Source organism: Solanum stenotomum, chromosome 3 (genome assembly GCF_019186545.1).
Source record: "Solanum stenotomum isolate F172 chromosome 3, ASM1918654v1, whole genome shotgun sequence".
NCBI classification, from domain to species: Eukaryota; Viridiplantae; Streptophyta; class Magnoliopsida; order Solanales; family Solanaceae; genus Solanum; species Solanum stenotomum.
This window is the reverse complement of record NC_064284.1, coordinates 22,968,275-22,974,671: the sequence shown is the minus strand read 5'-3', so window position 1 is coordinate 22,974,671 and position 6,397 is coordinate 22,968,275. Positions and strand designations below refer to the sequence as shown.

Sequence of the window (6,397 nt, the reverse complement as noted above, 5' to 3'; positions counted from 1 at the left end):
TGTTGGACAACATCACTATTTAAACTATATATTTTGACATTAACAAGATGTGAATAGTCACAACTCAAATTTTGAAAATACACATTTCCTTAAAATCATCATGAAATAGAAACCAATAGCTCTCTAGAGACTAGCAATTTCTCAAGTTTACTAATTGATGGATTCTAGAGAAACAAATGTATTTCTTCAATAGAAAGACAAAACAACACACATATATATCTATTAGTTCAACTTTATATAAGTTTAAATATCTACTCGTGCACACCCAAAATTGAAGGACATAGATGTTAGCTGAGACCAAATTAAAGAACGCGTTTATATATTATGTCTTTTGTATTCACAGACATGACCGTTTAAGGATTGATTCTTGGAGAAGTAGCGATGACCTTAATGCAAGTTTCTATCTTTCAGACCACAAAGCCAAGAAACTGTAAAAACAGAGAAAATCCATCCTTCCTCGTTGCAATCCATGCAGACAAGTAGTAGTAGTAGTAGATTAGTTGTTCCTAGCATCAGCATTCACGTCCTGAAAGTTCAATAGTACATAGTATCAGTTAGCAATTCACACGCAAACATCACTTCCATTAGAAAATTCAGCGCTATTTAAGCAAAGAGACGAGTTCCATTTCCCTGCAAACACCATTGATACATGTTGTCAAAGTTGCTTCCATTCAACTTCTAAGCAATGGACACAAATCAAATAAACCGCTGTAAACTAAATCTGATGTCTAGATGAAAAGTGATGCAACATCAAGCGGTTGTCATGCTGATCCTATATATTATGCTGCCAATAAAAGAGTAACTTGTTAAGAATTTACACATACATTGCAGGCCAATAAGTTCTTGGCCTTCGCTATATGTCTCTCTTGTTTCCGCAATTAATGATCCACAGGGACATAAGTCAACAAATTAAACCACAATATAACGCGATGCAAGATTTCCATGTCTCTGAATGCTCTTTATTCTCACTCGATTTAGGGGAATAACATCTCCCTTAACGTCCATTATAACACAAACAAATGTACCGTTGTTAACTTATCTGATGCCTAAGATGGAACATGGTGCAACCTTAAGCGGTATACATGATCTACGATTAATACCAAAAAGGATAAAAACGTTGAGAATGAATTACAAGCATCACTTATTCTTATCCAACATTTTATGCTACCAAAAATGGGTAAATTAGTTGATTTAGAGCTGGAGTTTAATGTAGAAACCATCCCCTCCTCTCTAGTTCCAGTAAATCTAACTCGCAAAGAAATTTCATATTACACATTTTGGCTTCTTTCCTTTTTCTCCTCCATATCATTTCACTAATGCACAACAATAAGTCATCTAAATTTAATGGATCACAAAATATGCAAATCAACAAATTGAACCACAATTACACTAATATGCAAGTCAATCAAATTCTTGGCGTTGTTTACTTACAAGGACTAGCTATTTTTCCTCATTATAGGTTGGTTATAGTATAACAAGTGGATGTTGCTCTTGGAAATTCTTTAAGCCGGGGCTTTTATCTCTCACTCGGTGATACATAACATCGCACATATTTTAACTTTACTGTTGTAAAATATACAACAGAGCATACAAAAGTTCTTTCTTTAAAGTCAAATTTAGATACTCTGAACATGATAAAATAATTGTTATTCAAAGTAACAAAAATGTTGAGTGCCATTTAGGTTGAGGATGAAGACACCAAGCACTTCAACCAAATAACTATTCTTCCAAGAAAATTGTTATCTCCGTGAAGCAAAAAAGAAAATAACACTAAGAAGACCTCCAAGAGGATATGGTTCAGATAGGCGTAGTATGTAATATCTCGTTCTATACTTGAAAAGAAACAGAGTATAACAACACTTGAGAGATGTACAGAGAAGTCTTACTATTAATTACACAATTGTCTTCATCAGAGCTATTTCAACTTCCTCCGTTGTTGCATCCTTGACTTCTTCCGTTGAAAAAAGGGCAAAACTAGGCTTTCTATGTAGATGCTTGCCTTATAGTCATAGTGGGGTAACCTCTAGATGTGGGCTTCGTTGTACGATTGAGTGATGATCCCTTGGATTGTAAATCATGAAAGTTGAGCCAAACTGAAACAAAATTTCACCTTTATTTGACATGCAAAAGAATAGACAACGATAACCGATCATAGGATCACAAGGAATATTGATGTTATACATCTTTATCCAAGATTTTTTTAACCCCATACTCCTTCAAAACCCACACGTCAACGTGAATTCTTTGATAATTACAAAACACAGAAAGATCACTTTCCAAAACTCCCAGGGTCCAACAAAAATCTCTTTCTCCATAGTAGGGTTGTTGCACTTTTCCCCATGTCCTATCAGCCAAATCAAAAGAAATGATGTCCGAACCAGAAGTATGATAAATATCATTAGCCCAAAGAAGTTTCCCATTCACAAACATACCCGACTTAGTACATATGTTCCCAGTCTCAAAATCTTCTATACTTGTCCAAGAGTTACTATTTAGACTATACATTTTAACCTTAACAAGACATGAATAGGCATAACTCTCGTTATGGAACCCAACCACTACCTTATAATCACGATGAACCTCATCAAATCCAAAACCATACATGGAATGGCAACCAGAACACCATTTATCTCTACAATCAGGCAATTTCTTGAACTTCCTAATTGATGGATTCCATATAAACAAATATCTTTTTTGCAATAACAAGACAAATCAATCCATTCACAGAACCCACAATCTCAACAGATCCTAGGATACTCCAAGTTCAATGCCTCAGTAACTGAGCCATTAATTAAAGAACTAACAGAACAATCCTTAAGATTGTACTTAGGTTGATTAAAACTCAGCATAAGCCTATGGTGAGTGAAATCCTCGTTATTAGCAGATTTACTAAGATGGGTGTTCATAAATTCAGGTCTAGAGATTAAATCAAGCCAGGATTTTAATACAGACCTGAATTTCAAGAGAGATTTCACCGGAAGCCTCAAGAGGATTTCAGTGATGAGCTCTGCTGGCAGAATAGGAATTGTCATAAAAACTGAATCTTTAATTGAAGTGAGAGGCAATTGAGCAGAGTTAGTGCATTTTCTTCGTTTTGGTGTAGATCGGACGCTTCGTCTCCCTCACATTCTGCCATTAGAGTTGCAGTAATTTGAGCTCTTGGTAGGGGTGGCAGGGGGACCGGGTCGGCCCGCCCCGGCCCGTGACCGGTCCGAGAACCGGCCCGCCGGACCCGGTCCCGTTTGAAGAAGGCGGGATAGGGGATTTCGAGATAGGGGACCGGTACCGGTCCGGTTCACCCATTGGGCCCGGTCGACCCGGCCCGGTCCCGGCCCGAATGAACCGGCCTGTTCGCGGGATCCCCTAACAATTTTTTTTTTTTTTTTTAAATTCTATCCGTTGGGCAACGGCTAGTGGGCCCCCCCAACGGATATTTTGGCAGTTTTTTCCCCCAACCAACACCCCCTACCACCCCTACTTTTAATAATTTACTTTAAACCCTCAAGTTATTATAAATACACTTTAACCCACTTTTAATATTATAAATACCCCTCTATCCCTTATTATTTCTTACAAAATTATATATTCTCTCATCTATTTTTTATATTCTTTCAAGTCTCAACTCTCAATCTTAAGTCTCAAATCTCAATATTTTATTTCATTTAAGTCTCATATTATATCATAATACATATATTTCAATTCTAAGTTTTCATATTATATATCATAATATATATATCTAAGTTTTCATATTATATTTGCTATCAAATATTGGAGTTCCAAATTACAAGTTACAAGTTACAACAAACTACAAGCTTCAAGAATCGGTTATAACGTCTGCTATTAACGCAGACGTTTGGTACATTCGTTTCATAATATTTATATTTTATTTTTCGTCATTAATTTTTGTGTTATTATTATTTTTATATTATACTTTACATATAATTAAATATGAGTTCTAACAAAAAAGATACCGGTAAAGGAAAAGAGAAGGAACCAAGTGCCATTAGTAGATTATTTAATTTTACTAAAAAAAGTAGTAAGGAAAAAAATAAGAGTAAATGTGGTGGTACTTCTAGAGTTAGATTTAATACAAATGATTCTACTTATGTTGATAATACTTCTTATGATATTGATTCAAATGCTCAACTCGATCATGAACTTTTACAACAAATTTATGGTGATAATCCTTATCTTGATGAAAATTCAGGTGAAGAAGTAGAAGTTGGTTCGGGAGAAGATGAATTAGAAGATACACCTACTAGTCCGGTGACAAATGTTCCAAATGAAACTACAAATTCAACGGAGCAAAATTATGGACGCCCACCCCTTATACCTCCTACAAGGGAGAAGGTGAAGTATCAACGCCCTAAAACTTCTGTTGTGTGGCAATTTATGACTTTAGATAAGGAAAATTCTATTGCTATTTGTAATAAATGTAAGCAACCTTTTAAACATAAACAAGGTGGAGGTCAAGGTGGGACGGGGGGCTTAAATAGACATTTGTTATCTTGTGTGCCGATTCAATATAAAGAAGCTAAATCATTAGCCAATAGAAAAAAAGGAATTCCAGTTAATGATTTTGATATTAATGTTAATGAATCGGTAGGGGCTTCTAACATGGTTCAAGGAACATTAGATCCTTCTAACCCCGGTGGTCCACTAACACAACGTAAATATAATAAGGAAAGAGATCGTGAAAATTTAGCTAAAATGGTTTCTGTTTGTGGTTTACCTTATAGTTTTCCTTCACATCCCGGTTTTATTGAATATATTCAACAAACTTATAATCCTAATTATAGAGGTTTTTCAAGAAATACTGTTAAATCTGATGTTTTTGTATATCAAGGTAAACATTGTCAATATCTTCGTTGTGTGTTTAGCATATTAGATTGTAGAGTGTCTATAACTTCGGACATGGGTCGTAGTGTTAATGGACGTGATTATTTAACTGTTACAGCACATTGGATTGATCATAACTGGAATTTACAAAAAAGAATCTTAAGTTATAAAGAATGTGTAGAGAAAAAAACTGGTGCATATTTAGCTTCAAATATTTTGAGTGTTATAGATTATTACATGCTTATAGATAAAGTATTGTCTGTCGCATTAGATAATGCATCTAATAATGTAAACGCTGCTAGTATGTTAAAAACTAGATTATGTCCAATTGATGATAATTCTTTTCATGTTAGATGTGTTGCACATGTATTAAATTTAGTTGTACAAGATGGTATTTCATTATTTGAATGTGGTTGTATGAAAATTGAATATGCTGTTGCCTGGATTTTTTATGCTAATAGACCTGCTAGAATTAGGGAATTTAATGAGCGTTGTGTACTATGTGATTTGCCACCAAGAAAAATTCCAAGACATATTAAAACAAGGTGGAATTCTTTTTACGAAATGCTTTCAGTTGCTTACGAATATAGAGGACCCATACAAATGGTGTTTAATGCTCATAATGCTGACCCATTAGACAGAATTTGTGAAGAAGATTGGGAAGAAAGTAATGAACTATTAGAATTTTTAAGACTTTTTTATGATGCAACAACCATGTTTTCTGGAATTTATTATCCTACTATTTCATCAGTATTAATAAATATTTGTGCTATTTCAATTCAATTTTCTAAATACAAAAAAATTGAAAAATTTAGAGTTGCAATTGAAGGTATGATTGAAAAATTTTAAAAATATTTTTTTCCTATTCCTCAAATTTTTTTAACTGCTACTTTACTTCATCCTGACTATAAATTACAAGGTGTGCAGGGACTTGTTGACACTTTTTATGATACCTTAGAAATTTCACCGGAAATAAATCCAACTAGTCAACTGTGTAAGTGTAGCATAAAAGTAGAAGCAAAAATTTTGTATGAAAAATATAGAACTACAGGAAATACTCAAGAAGTTGGTCAAACTTCTAATCCTCAGAGTAAAGCTCGAATTTCAAGTTATATGCGAGATTTTCTTGGTCTTAATTCTACTAACCGTGATGATTTTGAAGAATATCTTAATCAATCTTTAGAAACAGTGGAAGACGAAGATGGCAATGAAGATTTATTAGCATGGTGGAGGAGGCGGAGCGTTGCATTTCCAATTTTAAGCAAAATGGTTCGTGATGTTCTAGCTATTCAAGCTTCATCAGTTGCATCAGAGGCTGCTTTTAGTGCGGCAAGGTTTCAACTTGGCGATCATAGACATTCATTGGCGGAAGACAGTTTGGAAATATCAGTTTTATTTAGAGATTGGGTCAACGCCGAAAGGAGAAATGATAATTTGCCAAAGTTAAGTTCCAAACAAGAAGCTTGGATTAATGCGGTACTTGGATCTAGTGATGATGAATTAGAGTCACAAGAGTTTCTAGCAAGTTTGCCAACACCGGAGGATGTTACCGTCGATA

General features: G+C 34.6%; 1 pseudogene; it reads right to left on the bottom strand.

Moving 5' to 3' along the window:
- Window positions 1-272: 272 nt before the first annotated feature.
- On the bottom strand, window positions 273-3,136 carry LOC125858776 (F-box/kelch-repeat protein At3g23880-like; annotated as a pseudogene).
- Window positions 3,137-6,397: the final 3,261 nt, after the last annotated feature.